Source organism: Ovis aries, chromosome 16 (assembly GCF_016772045.2).
Source record: "Ovis aries strain OAR_USU_Benz2616 breed Rambouillet chromosome 16, ARS-UI_Ramb_v3.0, whole genome shotgun sequence".
Classification (NCBI taxonomy): domain Eukaryota; kingdom Metazoa; phylum Chordata; class Mammalia; order Artiodactyla; family Bovidae; genus Ovis; species Ovis aries.
The window spans coordinates 7,094,508-7,115,221 of NC_056069.1; positions in this window are offsets into that span (position 1 = coordinate 7,094,508).

Genomic DNA, 20,714 nt, shown 5'->3' on the forward strand with positions numbered 1-20,714 from the left:
GGATGTGTAAACAGATTAAAGAAGATGCTAAAGATTCCTAATTTTCATTCATTTGTAAATTTCATTTCATTCAGTTATCCTTACCACCCTAACGGTGGCTGCATTAGTCTGGATTGCCTTGAAATGTGTATAACCAACTGAAATCTGGTCATGGTGGTTTAACCACAGTGGTGGAAACTTTTGGAGGCTGGCATTCCAGGGCTTGGACAGTATGCCTACAAGGCCATCAGGGGTCTGGGGTTCTTCTTAAAAAAAATTTTTTTTATTGTTTTGTTTGGCTGTGCGAAGTCCAGCCGCTGCAGGTGGGATCCTCAGCTGCGGACGTGGGATCCTCGGCTGCGGACGTGGGATCCTTTTGTTACGGCATTCTGGGTCTTTAGTTTCAGCACGTCTTTAATTTCAGACTTCCCTGTCTAGGAATCAAAGCTGGGCCCCCTGCATTGGGAGGGCAGAGTCCCAGGCTCTGGATTACCAGGGAAGTCCCGGGGGCTCTTCTGCCTCGGCTTCCTGGGCACGGGCCTCTGGTCCTTATGCGTACAGGCTGGCAGGTGTGCTGTGCTGTGCTTCGTCCCTCAGTCATGTCCCAGTCTTGGACTGTAGCCTGCCAGGCTTCTCTGCCTATGGGATTCTCCTGGCAAGGATATTAGAGTGGGTTGCCATGTTCTTCAGGGAATCTTCCCAACCCAGGGATTGAACTGCGGTCTCCTGCCTTGTAGGTGGATTCTTTACCAGCTGGGCTACCAGAAAAGCCCATGGCAGCTGTGCCTCACAGAACTGCATGTGCATTCTAGGCGGCAGAGATGGGGGCAAAGGGGAAAAAGTATTTGTCAGATGAAATTTCCTTTTTCTTGAGACAATAATAAGTTTTCCAAAAAGACCCACCTCAGAAACGTAAACACCTCTTACTGGCCAGAATTGGGTCTCACAACCTCCTAAAGAAGTAAGAGAGCCTGATAAGAGGAGTACTTTTACGTACTCCTCTTACAAGGCATGATGCCACCCCATACAAAAAAGTGATTTTTTTTGTTGCTAAGGGTGAAAAGGAGAGCAGATGTTGCTAAGCAATTGCTGCCTAGGGTCTGCCACAGTGGATAATCCAAGGGTCATTTTAGACAATAGCCCCATTGATGGAGTAACTATGATGCACTGGGGCTGCACTAAGGACATGCTTTCCTTCATTTCTTAATTCTCATAACAAATGCAGGTAAGTGCAGAGAGGTTTCTTAACATCTCTAAGCCTCAATGCCTTCCTCTGTAAAATAAGGATGATTAATTTTTGTTGTTCTTGTTCAGTCACTAAGTGGTGTCTGACTTGTTGCGACCTCATGGACTACAGCACGCCAGGCTCCTCTGCCATCCACTATCTCCTGGAGTTTGCTCAGATTCATGTCCTTTGAGTCGGTGATGCTATCTAACCATCTCATCCTCTGCTGCCCACTTCTCTTTCCTTCAATCTTTCCCAGCATCAGGGCCTTTTCTAATGAGTCAGCTAGGAACGTTTATTCATATCTTATGTTTAAGCACCAAGCTCAGGGCCTGGCACATCGGAGGTTCTCACTAATGTTCAGCTGTCATTTTTAGACATTTTAAACATCCAATAAATCAGAATCTGAGTGCTTATTCTGTGTGATGGATTGTGTTGACATGTCCAACGCCTTAATTGATCCTTAGGGCAATTAAGAGGCAGTTTCTGCACCCACGAGCTATGTGGGATCTTAGTTCCCCTACCCGGACTCGAACCCATGCCCCCTGCGGTGGGAGCTCAGAGTCTTAACCACTGGACTGCCAGGGAGGTCCTGAGAACAGGCACTATTGTTACCCCCCATTTGTAGATGAAGAAACAGGTTTTGAGAGATTAACTTGCCAAGGAAGTGATGAGGCCTCGATTTCAAGGTATGCTCTATGAACCTGTCCAGGAATGTGGAGGATGGTGACTCATGGGGCTGAGCCTGACTGTGGGAAACCCAGGACTGCCCATGTCTATTGTGTCTCGGAAGGCGTGACATCGTGAGAAGGGCTGAGAAGTTTGCAAGTGATAGGTCCCACCCTGGACACCAGGACTAAAGACGCAAAGAGAAAGAAAATCTACTAGGCTGCTCACAATGTTCCTTGATGACAGGTTTCTGAAATTCTGATTGAGGAGAATTTTAAAATAAATGGGGGCCCTGGGTGGTTGTTACACTTGGTAACTCATTGAGCTGCACACTTTGACTCTGTGTACTTTTCTTCGTATAATGTTAATCGCTTAAACGTTGAACATACAAATGGACAATGGCCAGTGCATAATAAAAATAGAATTCTGAACCACTAAAACCTGCAGCAACCAGACCAGGAAACCAACTGTATTATCTCCCGTAACCAGCCCAGAATGTCAGGCTGCAATCTACAAGTCAGACTTGCAGGAAGTCAGATTACTATCTCTAGCAACTGGTCTAAGAAGCCAAACAATAACCTGTGCAACACATGGCCCCAAACACCAGGACTTGATTAATAACTTCCAGCTTTTCTAATTTTTGTTGTTGCTCCCAACTTAGGACTAACCAGAAAAAAATAAAATATCCCCTCCTAACTATCATATCGGAGAAGGCAATGGCAACCCGCTCCAGTACTCTTGCCTGGAAACTCCCATGGACGGAGGAGCCTGGTAGGCTGCAGTCCATGGGGTCGCAAAGAGTTGGACAAGACTGAGCGACTTCGCTTTGACTTTTCACTTTCATGCATTGGAGAAGGAAATGGCAACCCACTCCAGCGATCTTGCCTGGAGAATCCCAGGGGCGGGGGAGTCTGGTGGGCTGCCGTCTATGGGGTCGCACAGAGTCGGACACGACTGAAGCGACTTAGCAGCAGCAGCAAGCCTCATATAGCATGCCTGCTTCTAGTTAGCCTGCCTCCAGTTTCCCTAGGTCACCAGCCTCCAACCAGGGCATATCTGAAACCTTCCCTTTTTTCCACTATAAAGCCTTCCCCCTCTGTGCCTACCTTTGAGTCTCTGCCAAAACCAACTGACAGTGACTGACTCCCCTGCAATATAGCAAGCTCTGAATAAATAGCCTTTGCCTGTTCTCATTTTGTTGGTTTTTGTTTATTTTGATAGACAAATGTTTGTTCAATAAAAAGTTAAATATTTCAATAAAAGTGTTCATAAAAATGAAGTGAGAACCAACATTTTGGGTTCTGGGCAAGCTGGGCTTTCAGAGGATGTTATTTGCATCCTGCATGTCACAGTAAGATGAAACGGACACAACACATATTGTAGGAGAAAAATGGATTTTGAGTTAATGAGGTTGAGATTAGGGCATCTGGTTTGCCAAAAAGAGAGCAGTTGCTTTGTTTGGGAATATTGTGAATAAAGTGAGAACACTTAAGTGAGTTTTACAGCCATATTCATGGTGCACACGAATGTATGGATACATGCAAAAACTTAGCAGTTAATTCCTGGTCTTGCCTGTCACAAATCTTAAGTGCTTTGCCTGTCTGACAGATACTCAGACAAGCCATCTGTCCTGCATTTGAGTTTAATCACAGACAATGAATTGCAAAGCTCTGTTATATGTCAGACCTTGGACCACTAAGTGCAAGACCTAACTTTCAGAGGAAAAATAAAGTGTACATTGAAGCTTGACTAGGGATTAAAAGCAATTTGACTAAGTAAATTATAAATCTACCATAATCTCATCTAGCTCTGCTTACAGCCCAGCTTGCTTTGTGAGTTTGGGAAGACCGAATGAGACAAAGTTTCTGTCTTTCTCTTTCTCTGGTCCTGTTTCCTTGGCAACCATAATCTTTATATGGGCAAAGATGGGGATCGGCATCGAGGAAAGGCAGTTGGAGGGGCAGCCAAGTCTTCTATTAATCCTTTTCTTGGGTTGTTGGATGATTTGTTTTGTTCCAAAAAGTGATTTTACACCGAGTTTTTAGACGTTGCTGGGGGTGTTTATTGAATATCCTAGAAGGGCTGAGAGCACTTGCTGATACTGTAAGTACAAAGAAGATGAAATCAGTAGATACAAATTGGGCACCTGCAAAGTGAAAGCTAAAACGTCTCTCTCTCTGAGGATCTAACTAATCTGTTCGCAAGCTCTAAATTGCAAACACTGGGGTACCACTCAGCCACCCCCACACATTCTGGCCAAGTCTGTCGCTGCCAGGAGAACCGTTTTGAGAGATCTAGGAATTCTGCTATCATGGGTCTGCTCTAAAGGGAAGGAAGGGAGAAAGAAGAAAAACTAGAAGGATTCTGGGGCGGACGTGCCTGGGGGGCCCACCTCACATTCCTTTCAGATGCTTACGGAGGTTGCACCTATTCAAGAGACAGAGGCGGTCAGTCAGCACCCTGTTAAAATGGAAATCCCTAAGCTCCGTCTGGGGGACTGTTAGTCAAATGATCCAGGCCACTCTGGGGTGGGGCAGGGGTGGGGGTGGGGGCGCTGCATTAGGGAACCCTTAGGGGGCGCCGTTCTGCCCAAGTGGGGCTCAGACTGGAAGGCACACCCAGGGGAACACGGGGTCAGGAGGCCCATGGGTGTTGTAGCAGCAGGTGGGAGAACAAATGAGAAAGGCATGAGTTTACTTCAAAAATGTTACCATCGGTGGGAGGGAGGGATGAGAGGGCAGAGCATGGAAGACTCAGGACCCTTAAGCTATTCTGTATGATACTATAATCATTGAAACGCCCTTATGTATTTGTCCAGACCCATAGAATATATACCGGGAATGAACCCTAAGGTGATAATGTGTCGGTGTAAGTTCCCAAAAGACCCAGGCTGCAACAGATGGACGACTCTGGTGGGGACTTTGAGAGAGGTGGAGGTTGTGTGTTGCTGGACGGGGGGTTATGTTGCTGGTGTAACCCTGTCCTTTGCTGTCAGTTCTGCTGTGAACCTAAAACTGCCCTAAAAAAAGAAGGTTTATTTAATGCCAAAAAAATAAAAAGAAACAAAAAGAGTCTTTAAAGGATGTCAAATAAATTGTTAAACCTAAATAAGTTATATAGTATATTTAAATTGTTACCACGGGTGGACTCCATGTACTGGAAAGAGAAAATTCTCCCACCCCTGCATTCACTGACCCAGGACCCCGGATCAGGCCCTCCTAGTGGAGGCTTAGGACGTGGAGTCATGACGGGGAACGAGCCACCAATTATAACATCGCTGCCAGGAGGATATGTCCTACACTCCAAGCTGCGAACTTACAATTCACTGTCAGAACTGACTAACTCACAAATTAATGACAGTCGGTATTTTGGCAAATATCTATACATGAATATCTGCATTTACTGTATAAGTGCTGATCCAGAGATTTTTATTTCTGCACATTTTTTTTTTCCTTCATAAGACTTTGTGTTTGAAATTTAAGGACTGTAATATATTCTTATTTCCATGTTCAGGTATTTTTCTAGAGCAGAAAGTCAACTTCATAAATGGCAGTTGTTTTTCAGTCACTAGGTCGTGTCTGACTCTTTGCAACCCAATGGACTGCAGCATGCCAGGCTTCTCTGTGAAAGTTGCTCAGTTTTGTCCGACTCTGTGACCCCATGCACTATAGAGTCCATGGAATTCTCCAGGCCAGAATACTGGAACGGGTAGCCTTTCCCTTCTCCAGAAGATCTTCCCAACCCAGGGATCGAACCCAGGTCTCACACATTGCAGGTGGATTCTTTATCAGCTGAGCCACCAGGGAAATCCAAAATACAAATACCTGTGTGACTAGAAATTCGTCATTCACTGGTCTATTGGCTGGGAACATTTTCTTTTGAAATAATCAGAGAAGAAAGGGATAATAATCCCAGGTTGAAATATAGAAATGTTCAGAGATAAAACAAGCCATTTGGGAACAACAATGGGTCTTTCAAAAGTTCTGGTAGCACTGATTAAAGATAGCTGGGTGAAGCAGGGTGTCTGTCTCTCGGATGACACAGTTTGGCCTTGCTGGCTGGGGCTAGGGCAAGACGGCTTGAACTATCTGTGAAGAGGCACCTTGGGAATCCCTGGGGGGTGGAGAATGGGGTGGAGGACAGAGGCGTGATGGAGGCGGGTAACATGTTGGGTGTCCTTTTTCTGCCAGCAGACCAGAGAGGAGGCTGTGAGGAAGATGAGTCTTGGGGGATGACTGCCTATACAATCTCTGAATGGCACCTCCAGCTTTTCTTGCCATCCAAGAACCACGTCCAAAGGCGGAGAGTCGCCCTCTCGGGAAGGGATTCCCGAGGCCTCTGGGCTGGCACTGCGTGTGCCCTAAACGCTGCACATTCAGTGAGTTACTCAGGCCGGGTGGTGAGCTGTCAGCAGCAGATCCCTTCCTGCCTCTGAGCGCAAGGGCTGGGCAGCACCCTTCCCTTTGCATCTCTGAGGAAGGGTGTAGTGGCTCTTTCAAAACAGGAGAAGAAAGGGGCCACCCTCTAGGTGGGAAGGGGTGGTGGGTACTGCACCTGGGGACCAGGGGCCAGGCAGCAGCCTCAGTGGGGAGCAGAAACAGGGGGAGAGGGGTGAAGAGCCGCTCACCTCCGCAGGTTTGGCTCGTGCACGCACAGCCACGTTCACAGGTGGACCTGGAAGGTGTCATTCTGTGATGAACGTACATGGTACCTGTAACCCATCGTATGGACAGAGCCTATAAGAGAGGGAAGCGGGGGAGCTTTCCTGGATCCAGTGTCTAAGACTCCACATTTCCAATGCAGGAGGTGCAGTTTCAATCCCTGGTCAGGAAACTAAAATCCCACATGCCAAGCAGTCCCTCCAAAAAAAATGAAAGGAACGAGGGATGAGTAGATGATGGAGCTGTTGATGCCTGGCAGGTGTCTCACTAGCGACAGGAAACATTAGTATTTAGAAAAGCTCTTTCTCTCCTTCCTGCCTTGCTTCACAAGGGTCTGACCTGGGATGTGGTCTGAATCTCTCTCCACTTTCTCTGGTCATTTCCTCATATTCTTCAGGCCTGTCTTCTGAACATCTCTTGCTGGGCTCATCCTGTCTTGATGTCTGCTTCTCAGAAAATGTTAGTCACTCAGTCATGTCCAACTCTTTGTGAGCCCATGGACTGTGGCCCGTCCATGGAATTCTCCAGGCAAGAATAATGGAGGGGGTTGCCTTTTCCTCTTCCAGGGGATCTTCCCCACCCAGGGATGGAAACCGAGTATCTTATGTCTCCTGCATTGCAGGAAATTCTTTACCGTCTGAGCCACGTGAGGACCCAACTAACCCAGGAAGGTCACAGCTGAAGACTGAGATTGAAATCGCCACCTACCTGCTATCTCACCCCTTGACCCTGTGATTTCATGCTGGCCACGCAGGTGTAGGAGCAGGTGAGGGAAGGTTTCCAATAGGGATGAGATCATCCGCGTGGCCCAGCTCTCAGTATCACACTTTCAGAGGGATCTTTTTTTTTTTCACTTTCATTTTTATATTCAGGGGAGATGACTAAATGGTTTTGAAAACGTCCTAGCATTTGGTAGCAATCTGCCTGAGCAGAGTGATATGATTGCTCTGCTCACAACTAAGCTGCAATTTTCGGCAGGATTTCCAGAGCGCCTCAGCATCTAACAGCTCATGAAAACTTGGTGGTAATTTCAGGATGCCTAACATCTGTTTGTTCGTTTTGTTACAAGCCACCTGGGCAAATGCTCTTCCTCCCTCTGCCCCATAAATGAGCTAATATCCAATTAGAACATTCTGGTTAATAGCAGCAGCAATCATCCAGGGGCAGTCTACAACAAAGCCTTAAAAGTAATGGCACTTCCCCATGTTAACAAAACCAAACCATTATTTTCTCTTAGCTCAGATGGGCTATTTGCTGATGTGTTACCAGCTATCACAGCTTATTCTCTGAGGAAGCAGCAGCCTTGGTGTCTTTGAAAAGAAACTGCTCCTTTCATCCAGCGGTTTTGAATAAAAGATTTGGGAGCAATATAATGTGCATTTTTACAATAACGTGGTTCTATAATAGCACTGTGGCCCATCCCTTTCTGATCAGTTTTAAAAGCATGACTATTGCATCTATTCAAGATTTTCCAATGGAGACCTTTGAGCATGCTTTTGAAATAGATGCTGAGCGTGCTGAGTTCCACAGTTATTTCTCCTCTGTTTTTTTTTTTTTTCTCTGAAATGGCTATCATGTTACTCAGGAAGAGCATGATGACTAAACATACCTGCAAAGATCTTAACAGCTTTGGAAGCAGCAGGAAGCCCACCCTGGTCACCTTCAGTTTATTAAACATCCTGACACCCTATCTTTCTTCAAGGTCAGTTTTCTGTTACTGGGGTGTAGAATTGGAAGATGACCAAAAGACAGCCCCTTAGAAGCCGCCACTAATGGATGCCAGTGTCTCGATGCCATCAGCCAGCCAGGCAGAAGGGGAGGTGCAGGCATTGTGTGGGGCACCCCCATCCTGCCTTAGGGCATCCCGGGCAAACCCCAAGGGGCAGGGGGTGACTGCAAGTGGTTTCAGCTGGGCCCACCGAAAAGCTGAAAGCTCCCTTTCTGTTGTCCATTCAGATTTTCTTTCTCTACTCCAAAGACAAAGCTTTTGCAATCTCGTGGGATCAGGACTGATTACCCGTCTGGGGTTTATAGCCAACCTTGGATCCTGACTCTCGGCCTGTGCTTAATTTTCTGTGGTGACAATTAAAGCTCATTAAAAAGCTGACACATTGTTTTCAGCCTTCCGCTTGTCTCTGTGATTCACTTAGAAGTTTTAAGGAAAGAGGAGGAGAAACCATATTAGTCACAGGAAAGAATAAAGTTTGGGGCCTCCCTTTCTACATCGTAAAGTTATTGGCAATGAGAGAGTCATTGAATGACTTCCACTAAGTCTTTCTGTTGAGATGGTAACAGCAGGAGATGAAGTTAAGCCTCGGGGTGCCATCCTTCACCCACTGGAAGTGGTATTAGTAGCTAAAATAGAGTCAGTGACAGCCACACACTTTGCTTGTCACAAGCTCAACCTAGGATTTTAACTGAAGTAGAAATGACAGATGATGAAGAATAAGTTTTTAAAATCCGGAAAAAAGTTTTCATGTGGCAACTTGAGAAAAATAATTTCAAACTTCTTTTTACCAAAGTTAAAATATCTAAGGAACTCAACCTGTTCCCTGTAGAGTAGGTAGCCTAAAACTAGATTTATTTAAAGAAATAAATACTTAATTTGATATTTAACCTAAAGATCATAGTTCCAGATGGAAATATTTTCCAGGGAATTTGAAAACAAATATTTCTGGAGGTGAGGTTTGGGTCTTTATGTGGCACCTATGGTAGGAAGCATCCACAGACATGTACCAGAGGCCTGAATGAAGATGAGAGCATGTTAGCTTGCTCCTGGGAAGTAATTTTTTATAAACCACCCACCTTTTGAGAAATAAAAATCAAGGTAGGGCCAAGTGAAACCATGGTGTAACAAATTTTTGAAAGCATTTAAGTATGACTCATGTGTAGAAGCTGATAAGCAAGAACTGTATGAAGTTTGGGACACACTTTTCCACGGAAGAGGTGTCATCCTTGGGTGAACTTCCTGTGATGGCCTCTAACATTTTGTGGCCTAAATGCAGCTGACCCCACAGAGCCATGCTTGCTTGGATTCTTGGAGCAAGGAGGAGCAATCATACTACTGAATCTGCAAATTGCATTTTTCTGTTAATATGTCATTGAGCTGTTTCCATGTGGATATTTTTCTAATCTGTTCTCTTTTCCTCTGGAAGCAGCTCGGGCATCAGGACTTCAGAAATATAGTAGGCACCCTGGCCAAGTTTTATATATCATTCAACAGCAGATATACCCAACCAGAAAGAGTTTGTGCTCCTTTCTGTTTCACGTTCTGTTAGTCTCCTCAATCCAGGCGGCCTAATAAACACTTGCTACTGTTGTTATTGCTTAGTCACTAATTCATGTTTGAATCTTTGTGATCTTATGCACTATAGCCTGCCAGATTCCTCTGCCCATGGGATTTCCCAGGCAAGAATATTGGAGTGGGTTGCCATTTCCTCCTCCAAGGGATCTTCCTGTCCCAGGGATTGAACCTGAGTCTCCTGCATTAGCAGGTGGGTTCTTTACTGCTGAGCTACCAGGGAAGCCCAATAAACACTTACTTCACTTCTGCTTTTTGGGGTTCTTTTGCCAGTTTAAGACCTGGAATTTCAGATATATTTGAATGAATGGAATCAGAAAATATATTTTCTCAGTGGCTTGGCTATGAACAGAGTTTCTTAATACAATCTCTCAGAAGCATTACTCCATAGAAGTGCAGTGTGTTGCCCAACATCTCAGTCCCCCAAATCACTTTTCTTGAAATCTTTGCAGTGCATTTGATACCACCATTGTGGTTGTAGCCTTGGCACCGCTGAACCGCCAACAGTGATGTGCCAGGCTCTATGTCAGTCAACGTTGTCCTGGGATGTACAATGTTCAGCTAAGAGCTGCTGTGTTGGGCAGCAGAGTAGATGTGCAACAGTATAATATGCCAGTTTTATACGTGAGAGAAGAAAATGCATGTGCAAAGCATTTGCCTAAGTTAACTGGCAGACCTTACATAATCTTCCTGCTTTTTATAGAAACATTAATATATTTTAAAATTGAAGTATAGCTGATTCGCAATGTTGTGTTAGCTTCTTCTGTACAGCAAAATGGCTCAGCTATATACACATATGCTTTTTAAATATTCCTTTCCATTATGCTTTATTACAGGGTATTGAATATGTCCTGTGCTACACAGTAGGACTTTGTTGTTCATCTCGTTTATATATAGTAGTGTGTGTCTGCTAATTTCAAACTCCTAATTTATCTTCCCCCACCCCCTTCCCCCTTGAGTAACCATAAGTTTGTTTTCTGTGTCTGCGAGTTAGCTTCTGTTTTGTAAATGTTTGTGTCATATTTTAGATTCCACATATAAATGGTATCACGTGGTATTCATCTTTATCTTTCTGACTTACTTCATTTACCATGATCATCTCTGGGTCCATCCTTGAGCAACATGAACATTTTAATAAAAGCTCTCTCTGAGGTGCAAATGATGTGATGAGCAAGTAAATGTGCAATCTATTCCTTAACTCAATTTTTAGCCTTGAACTAAGTGACTGGAATAGAATTGTACAGCTTTGTTGATCTGTGAAGTGGAAGTGGAGTGCATAAAAGCCTTTCTTTCTCAACCTGGTGTCTTCTTTCTTGGGCACTAGGGCTTCATTTTATATGAGGCAGGCCCTAAGTCATGAGAGTAAGGTAAATGGTATTGCTGCTGTAACAGGGACGCTTGGCTTAATCTTATTTTCCTAGCCGCAATTATATCAGCCTATGTCACCAGAAGCAGACTGTGTTCCATTATGTAGTGTCCTTCAATCTGGAATGTCTCTGTGCTTGAAAACCATTATTGCTTTAATTATCACCACACCCCAGGAGGAACCAGAGTTGGAAACTCTGACTGGCATTCCAGGGTGACAGGTGAGGGAGTTAAGGAAGAGGCACTGGGTGATGAGACAGCCTCCAATGCCCAGCCAAGCTGGGGGCAGTGTGCTGGCCTGGAGGGGCCAGGGTCACACTCTTAGACTCTGATCTGTGTTTCTGTGTGAATTGTCTGACAGCTAAAACAGTCGATGATCCTGCGGCATCCTGAAGAATTATGTCAACAGTGAATTTGATTAAGGTCACAGAGCCGGGTAAATAACCCTTAGTCTGGCTTTACTATAAAGGAACACATTCCATGATTTTGAATTGATGCTTTTGAACTGTGGTGTTGGAGAAGACTCTTGAGAGACTCCTTGGACTGCAAGGAGATCCAACCAGTCCATCCTAAAGGAAATCAGTCCTGAATATTCATTGGAAGGACGGATGTTGAAGCTGAATCTCCAATCCTTTGGCCACCTGATGCGAAGAACTGACTCATTGGGAGAGGTCCTGATGCTGGGAAAGATTGAAGGCAGGAGGAGAAGGGGACGACAGAGGATGAGATGGTTGGATGGCATCACCGCCTCGATGGATATGAGTTTGAGTAAGCTCCGGGAGTTGGTGATGAACAGGGAAGCCTGGTGTGCTGCAATCCATGGGGTTGCAAAGAGTAGGACATGACTGAGTGACTGAAATGAACTGAACTGAACTCTGGCATGAGAAAAAATTTAGTTCTTTTCAGGGATTTTGAATCACTGGCTTGGGGCAGCCTGGCTTAGAGGGCTAGACCAGAGGAGGAAGCGTGGTGCTCGCTGGTCTTGCTTTCGGCTTGTCCTCCTCTACCGCTCTTGAGGCCAGCAAGCACTCTCCCACACAGCCCTGCAGAGCATCCCCAGGTACACGTGTGCACACACGCTCACACACACACGCACACTCCAACTCTCCTCAAGCTCTGTGAATCTTCGTCAGTTGACAGTTTAAGGAGAACTACAATTCTGTGATATTGAGAATGAAATTAAACCTGTATTTCATCCAAAAAAAAAAAGTCTTGAAGGACAAAGTGCCTGGTGCTATTGAGCCCGTTTATTACTTCCTTAGGCACCTGGCATCTCTCAGAAAGCTAGAGAGGCAGCCGGCCGTTCACAGGCGAGGCTTTAAGAATGTGGGAAGGGTATGCAACCAGCAAGAGCTTGCTGACGCATACAGGGCCTAGCAGGTGGGTAATCTGGGGGAAAGTGCTGATGTGAAGTGATGCTGTATAGGAACACTTGTTTTATTCAAGTACGCGAGAAGGAGTTGCGGAAGGCATCATTCTGAGTCTGGGTTACTTGCCCACCTGGGGCAAGGAGTATTCCTGCCCTCCAGGAGAGGGTCTTGAGTTGGAGGGATGCTGCAGAGATCACCTAGTCCAGAGGTTCTCATGCCCACAAGATACAGTGCTTCTTTTCTTTTATATTGTGACAAATATTTTCTAATTTCCCCCTTTACTATCCTCAGTTAAAACTGCCAGATAACAAGACACCCAATGTCCAAATGCTGTTATAATGCTGTACTTATGTTACAGTCCAGGTTGCCCAGGAAAGAGACCCGGAGACGGCATTAGGTGGTAGGAAGCACATGGGACACGCTCTCAGGATCAGCACGAGTGGGAGAGGGAAGGAGGCAGGGCTGGGGCGGGACAGAGGTTGGGCTGTGCTTGACCACCATCCCACAAATGGCTCATCCCACAGGGAGCTCTGGAGCTGGGGCGATCCTGCATAACGGTGCCAAATCAGAGCCTTATTACCTGCCAGCGACCACTCAGTGGATGCAGGCGGCCCCGAGGAGGAGTCAAGGGCCAGGACCTTGGCAGAGGCAGCCCTCTGGAGTGATGGCTGCGAGAGGGTGGTGGCGCTCAGCTCTGGGCTGTCAGCAGTCAACACTCCAGAAGCTGAGAGGGCCCTGGAGTGGGAACTGGCCCGGGGCACACAGGGTCCAGCACAACCTGTAAGAGAAAGGAAAACATAATAGGAAAGTAACTTATAATAAAAGCATATGAATTTCTGGTGTGATAAAATTAGAGATATTCCATTCTATTATCTAGCCACAACTCTTTTTTTTTCAAGTTAACTTCATCCTTTTACTTTCTTTTACTTTCAAAATATCTATTTTAATAATTTCTTTATAAAATTAAAAATGATTTATAATTTCTTTATAGTAAATAAACATATATATTTAAATTTTTTGGTGTGGACCATTTTTAAAGTCTCTATTCAATTTGTCACAATATTGCTTCTGTTTTATGTTTTGGTTTTTTGGCCGAGAGGCATGTGGGATCTTAGCTCTCTGAAAAGTGAGGTGAAAGTGAAAGTCGCTCAGTCGTGTCTGACTCTTTGCGACCCCATGGACTATACAGTCCATGGAATTCTCCAGGCCAGAATACTGGAGTGGGTAGCCTTTCCTTTCTCCAGGGGATCTTCCCAACCCAGGGATTGAACCCAGGTCTCCTGCATTGCAGGTGGATTCTTTAACAGCTGAGCCACAAGGGAAACCCAAGAATACTGGAGTGGGTAGGCTAACCCTTCTCCAGCGGATCTTCCCCACCCAGGAATTGAACCAGGGTCTCCTGCGTTGCAGGCGGATTCTTTACCAACTGAGCTACCAGGGCAGCCCTCAACCAGGGATCCAACCCGCACTCCCTGCATTAGAAGGTAAAGTTTTATTTTTAAACGGAAAAGATGCACCAGGGCTTCTCTAGTGGCTCAGCAGTAAAGAATCCACCTGCCAATTCAGCAGACACGGGTTCGATCCCTCGTCTAAGAAGATCCCACATGCCAAGGAGCAAGTAAGCCCGTGCTCCACAGCTATCGAGCCTGTGCTCTAGAGCCTGGGAAATGCAACTGCTGAGCCCTTGGACTGCAAATACCAAAGCCCTCATGCCCCAGAGCCTGTGCTCTAATAGCAAGAGAAGTCATGACAATGAGAAGCCTGCACGTAGCGAGTGGCTCCTGCTCACCGCAACTAGGGAAAAGCCCATCAGCAATGAAGACCCAACACAGCCAAACAAATAAATAGATAAAATTTAAAAAATGCCCCCAGTCTTGGCTGTGGCATGTGGGATCTAGTTCCCCGACCAGGGATTGAACTCAGCCCCCTGCATCAGGAGTACAGAGTCTTAGCCACTGGACTACCAGGGAAGTCCCTAGCCACAGCCATTTCTTACAAATTAATTTGGGCTTATGAGAAAGCAAAACTCAACTGAATATTGTCAACACTTTTTAAAATACTTGGCATTTTGAAAGAAGAGCCAGGGAAGTATGTTTGTATCTGTACTTGAATGCAGCAGTTACACAGGCAGACAAATACGCTGTCACCAGAGATTTACTGAAAGGGTGATCAATTCTTGATAAAATTCTAAACAAGTATTTGCACACAATGGTACATTTCAAAGAGTTCAATGTATATTAAATTTGAGAAAAGATACATTGTGTTTATATGTTAAATGGAGTTAGACCTTAGATAATTTTTTCAAGGTTTTTGCTTATGTAACTAGACATTCATATTTACTTAGGGAGGGATATGGGAAAAATTTTTGTCATGTGGACCAAATCCCACACTTAGTAAGGTGCTGACTGCCTCTGGTTCCACCCATTAAATGCTAATGGTGCCTCCTAATCCATGCAACAATCAAAAATACTCCCACATTTCCATATTACCCCATAGGTTCCCTTCCCCTGAGAATCGAGCTGGTCAGTCCTCTGCTTCTAGCTTAAATACATCTGTTTTCTCTTCTCAAGGTTTTTTAAAGCAAGAGAGATGTGGCAACCTCTGGTCAGTCCCTATTTCTGCAATGCTGTGCTGTGATTAGTCGCTCAGTGGTGTTGAACTCTTTGCAACCCCTTGGACTACAGCCTGCCAGGCTCCTCTGTCCCTGGGGATTCTCCAGGCAAGGATATTGAAGTGGGTTGCCATGCCCACCTCCAGGGGATCTTACCAACCTAGGGATCAAACCCAGGTCTCCTGCATGGCAGGCGGATTCTTTACTATCTGAGCCACCAGGGAAGCCCCATATCAGCAAAGCTGTCCAGATTAAAGAGCCTCCGTGGCTACATGCACCTGTGGTCAAGGTCAAAATCACACCAGGAATCCCATGGCCTTGAGTGCTGGCCTCCAGGCTTTCCCACAAGGCTTGGGGATGTCTCCCTCAAGTGTTTGAGCTCCAAGCAGGTTGTCAAAGGTGCAATCTGGTTTCTTGATGGCTAGCATCCAGGCTGGGCTGTCTGCATCTTGGGCTCCCTTTATGTAGCCCACTGCGGCTGCCCCCCTGATTCTTGCTGCGTGAAAGCTGAACTTCAGGGGAAATAAATCTATCCTACCCGCTTAAATGCAAGCAAAGGAAATGGTTGTTTCCCCCGTGTGCTTGATTTGATCCTTCTGGGTCAGATGCCGTATTCCTTTCCTGCTACATCAAATGTCCATCCTAGCAAACACAGCGGATGTAGCCTGCCTGAAGGAGTGTCCGGCCAAGCACTAAGGACATGGAATTAGGGAGAAGGGACGAGGTTTCTAGGCTGAAATTGGGGAAGGAGTACATTAAGACTGTATATTGCCACCCTGTTTATTTAACTTATATGCAGAGTACATCATGTGAAATGCTGGGCTGGATGAAGCACAAGCTGGAATCAAGATTGTTGGGAGAAAGAGCAAAAACCTCAGATATGCAGATAATACCACTTTAATGGCAGAAAGTGAAGAGGAATAAAGAGCCTCTTGGGGAAAGTGAGGAGGAAAGTAAGAGGAGATCGAAAAAACTGGCTTAAAACTCAACATTCAAGAAACAAAGATCATGCATCCGGTCCCATCACTTCATGGCATATAGATGGGGAAACAATGGAAACAGTGACAGACTTTATTTTCCTGGGCTCCAAAATCACTGCAGATGGTGACTGTAGCCATGAAATTGAAAGATGCTTGCTTCTTGGAAGAAAAACTATGACAAACCTAGACATCATATTATAAAGCAGAGACATTACTTTACTGACAAAGGCCTGCTTAGTCAAAGCTATGGTTTTTCCAGTAGTCGTGTATGGATATGAGAGTTGGACCATAAAAAGAGGTAAGCGCTGAAGAACTGATGCTTTTGAACTGTGTGTGGTGTTGGAGAAGACTCTTGAGAGACCCTTGGAGAACAAGGAGATCTAACGAGTCCATCCTAAAGGAAATCAGTCCTGAAACTGCAATACTTTGGTCACTTGATGTGAAGAACTGACTCATTGGAAAAGTCCCTGATGCTGGGAAAGATTGAAGGCAGGAGAAGAAGGGGACGACAGAGGATGAGATGGTTGGATGGCATCACCGACTTGATGGACATGAGTGGCATCGCCGACTTGATGGACATGAATTTGAGCAGGCTCCGGGAGATGATGGTGGACGGGGAAGCCTGGTGTGCTGCAGTCCATGGAGTCGCAAAGAGACAACTGAGCACCTGGTCTGAACCGTGAAGTACAAGACAACAGCAATGGACAATTTGGAAATTGAAAAGGAAAGCCTCTGAGGTGACTTATTTTGCACAGAATGTTTTATGCTAATTTGGATGTTAGGATTTAATCTTAAAGTGCTTACACTGCAAAACTGCTGACACCCATGATGGCTTGGGCTGCATAAGGAATTACAAGACCCTGGAAATTACTGCCTGAGCCTCAGAGTAATTTGCATCCAGAAGAGTCCTTGCAAGGAGACGGATGTATTTTATCTGCGTACCTGAATAACATACAGGCAAGTGTTAGTCATTTGTTTATGAGTATTTTCCATTACCGCTCCTCTCCCAACACATGGCAAACATTTCTTATTGTTCTGGTCTGTCCCCTCTTCGATGGGCTGCCACAAACAGCTGGCATGGATCTTTCTGTTTTTGCTGATGACTTTTCTGATGCACTGGGTTTCTCCTTGGGATTAAAGTGAAAATTTATTGATCTACTGAAAACATTAGTTCATTGTTGCTGAGATGGCTAAGAGTTGTTGTTGTTGTTGTTTTTTTAATGAATAATCAATCACCTTGCCAATTCTAACTCAGAAGGTGGTCATCTTCGGAATTTTGAACAAGCGTATGTTGGCATAAGCCCCATTCTATACTCCAAGGATGGCATTGTGATAATGTTCTAAAATGTGGCATCACACCTTTTTAAAAATTTAATTTTGATTGGAGGATAATTGCTTCACGGTATTGTGTTGGTTTCTACCAAACATCAAGATGAATCAGCCTTAGGTTTACCCGTGTCGCCTCCCACTTGAACATCCCTCCCTCCTTCCTTCCCATCCCACCCCTCAGGTTGTTGTCCAGCCCCTGTTTGAGTTCCCTGAGTCATACAGCAAATCCCCATTGGCTATCTGTTTTACATATGGTAATGTATGTTTCCATGTTACTTTCTCCATGCAACCCACCCTCTCCTTCCCCCACCCCTGCCCCAGGCACATTCTTGAGTCCATTCTCAATTTCTGTGTCTCCTTTGCTCCTCTGCAAACACACCTTTGTAGATTTCACACTAGTTCACATCTCATCAGAAAAATCAGTGCTCAAAATTATGTGCACACAGTTTTACTTGTAACAAAACTCTTTTTAAATCTGATGTACAGCCTTACTTGATTCAGTTCAATCTTGATTTTATACAACTTTTCTTAGTTTTTGAAAAAATAATAAAAGCAATTCTGAGTATCTGAGCTTCAAGTAAGGACTCAAAATGGATTTCTTCAAACGCACATTTGAGAGGCAAGGCCATCACACTCAGCGGTGCAGGCTGTGCACGGTACACCTGCTCTTGGAGACTGCCCCCATTACCCACACACGCAGCTGACTGGACGCCTTCACAGCGTGTGGGTATGTGCTAGTCACTTCAGTGTGTTCGACTCTTTGCAGCTCCATGGACTGTAAACTGCCAGGCTCCTCTGTCCATGCGGTTCTCCAGGCAAGAATACTGGAGATCTTCCAGGGGATCTTCCCGACTCAGGGACGGAACCCTAGTCTCTTATGTCTCCTGCGTTGGCAGACAGGTTCCTTACCACTAGCACCATCTGGGAAGCCTCTCCTTCATAGCAGGTTTTCTTAAATGCATTATGCTTGTTTCAGGGACATTATTTTACCCCAAACCTCCTCCCTACTTTAGTTTTCAGATCTGAATTTAGGTTCTTGGGATTATGGGCTGATGTGGACAGATGCAATGTGGCAGTCATCTAGTCCTGGCGCGAGAGAGACTTTCATTAGAACCCTCCCAAAGTAGGGTAAACCAAAATAAGTAAATAGAATTGTATCGACCTCGGTAATACTTGCAATAAAACTGAAGGAGGCTCAGAAACAAATTGGAAGGCAATTCCAAAAGAGGATTCTAAACAAAATTTTCAGTGAAATTAATGTTATTTTTTAAAATAAATTACCTGCTTAATTAATTTTTAAATAAATGTTTCTCATTTTTTAAAAAGACTCAATCCTCCATTTTCTATGCTTCTGAGAACAAAGACTATCACATGTAATTGATTGGACTCGTGACTAAAACAGAAGAGAGCACAATTAAAGTTTATTTCCTTTTTGGCATCTCAAATGAAAGTTGCATTATTTCTGTTCATAGTTTAGAATTATCACCACAAAAATGTAAAGGTTCAATAGGTTGAAAAATATTATGGTGCAAACTGGGGAATTTTTTTTCCTCCACAGCATAGAAGAAGGCTAATTGAAAATGGACAGAGAACATTAATAGACAATATATCAAAAAGAAAATACAATTAACACCAAATAAAGTGAAATTATTAAACACATAGAAATACCAATTAAGATACAACCCATGACATTTTTTGCCTAACAAATTTTTAGTAAAAGTTACACAAGAGAAGACTCTACACACGGACATCACCAGATGGTCAAAACCGAAATCAGATTGATTATATTCTTTGCAGCCAAAGATGGAGAAGCTCTATACAGTCAACAAAAACAAGACTGGGAGCTGACTGCGGCTCAGATCATGAACTCCTTATTGCCAAATTCAGACTTAAATTGAAGGAAGTAGGGAAAACCACTAGACCATTCAGGTATGACCTAAATCAAATCCCTTATGATTATACAGTGGAAGTGAGAAATAGATTTAAGGGACTAGATCTGATAGATAGAGCACCTGATGAACTATGTTCTGAGGTTCGTGACATTGTTCAGGAGACAGGGATCAAGACCATCCCCATGCAAAAGAAAGGCAAAAAAGCAAAATGGCTGTCTGCGGAGGCCTTACAAATAGCTGTGAAAAGAAGAGAAACGGAAAGCAAAGGAGAAAAGGAAAGATATAAGCATCTGAATGCAGAGTTCCAAAGAATAGCAAGAAGAGATAAGAAAGCCTTCAATCAATGCAAAGAAATAGAGGAAAACAACAGAATGGGAAAGACTAGGAATCTCTTCAAGAAAATTAGAGATACCAAGGGAACATTTCATGTAAAGATGGGCTCAATAAAGGACAGAAATGGTATGGACCTAAGAGAAGCAGAAGATATTAAGAAGAGGTGGCAAGAATACACAGAACTGTACAAAAAAGATCTTCATGACCCAGATAATCACGATGGTGTGATCACTCACCTAGAGCCAGACATCCTGGAATGTGAAGTCAAGTGGGCCTTAGAAAGCATCACTACGAACAAAGCTAGTGGAGGAGATAGAATTCCAGTTGAGCTATTTCAAATCCTGGAAGATGATGCTGTGAAAGTGCTGCACTCAATATGCCAGCAAATCTGGAAAACTCAGCAGTAGCCACAGGACTGGAAAAGGTCAGTTTTCATTCCAATCCCAAAGAAAGGCAATGCCAAAGAATGCTCAAACTACTGCACAATTGCACTCATCTCACACGCTAGCAAAGTAATGCTCAAAATTCTCCAAGCCAGGCTTCAGCAATATGTGAACCATGAACTTCCTGATGTTCAAGCTGGATTTAGAAAAGGCAGAGGAACCAGAGATCAAATTGCCAACATCTGCTGGATCATCGAAAAAGCAAGAGAGTTCCAGAAAAAACATCTATTTCTACTTTATAGACTATGCCAAAGCCTTTGACTGTGTGAATCACAATAAACTATGGAAAATTCTGAGAGAGATGGGAATACCAGACCACCTGACCTGCCTCTTGAGAAACCTATATGTAGGTCAGGAAGCAACAGTTAGAACTGGACATGGAACAACAGACTGGTTCCAAACAGGAAAAGGAGTATGTGAAGGCTGTATATTGTCACCCTGCTTACTTAACTTCTATGCAGAGTACATCATGAGAAACGCTGGGTTGGATGAAGCACAAGCTGGAATCAAGACTGCCAGGAGAAATATCAACAACCTCAGATATGCAGATGACACC